The following is a 379-nucleotide window of genomic DNA, read 5'->3' on the forward strand; positions in this document are numbered from 1 at the left end:
CACACAGAGGACACCATGCATATGCACACAGAGGACACCTGTATATGCACACAGAGGACACCCTGTATGTGCACACAGAGGACACCCTGTATATGCACACAGAGGACACCCTGTATATGCACACAGAGGATACCTGCATACGCACACAGAGGACATCATGCATATGCACACGGAGGACACCTTGTATATGTACACAGAAGATACCCTGTATAAGCACACAGAGGACATCCTGTATATACACACAGAGGACACCCTGTATATGCACACAGAGGACACCCTGTATATGCACACAGAGGACACCATGCATATGCACACATAGGACACATTGCATATGCACACAGAGGACACCTGTATATGCACACAGAGGACATATGGCATA

At 47.8% G+C, this 379-nt stretch overlaps 1 protein-coding gene across 1 annotated transcript in view; it reads right to left on the minus strand.

Annotated features, from left to right (window-relative positions):
- The window catches only part of Samd7 (sterile alpha motif domain containing 7), a 16,445-nt gene that overhangs the window by 15,149 nt on the left and 917 nt on the right, over positions 1 to 379 (minus strand). The gene's annotated exons all lie outside the window — the stretch shown is intronic.

This window comes from Mastomys coucha, unplaced genomic scaffold (genome assembly GCF_008632895.1).
Source record: "Mastomys coucha isolate ucsf_1 unplaced genomic scaffold, UCSF_Mcou_1 pScaffold17, whole genome shotgun sequence".
NCBI lineage: Eukaryota > Metazoa > Chordata > Mammalia > Rodentia > Muridae > Mastomys > Mastomys coucha.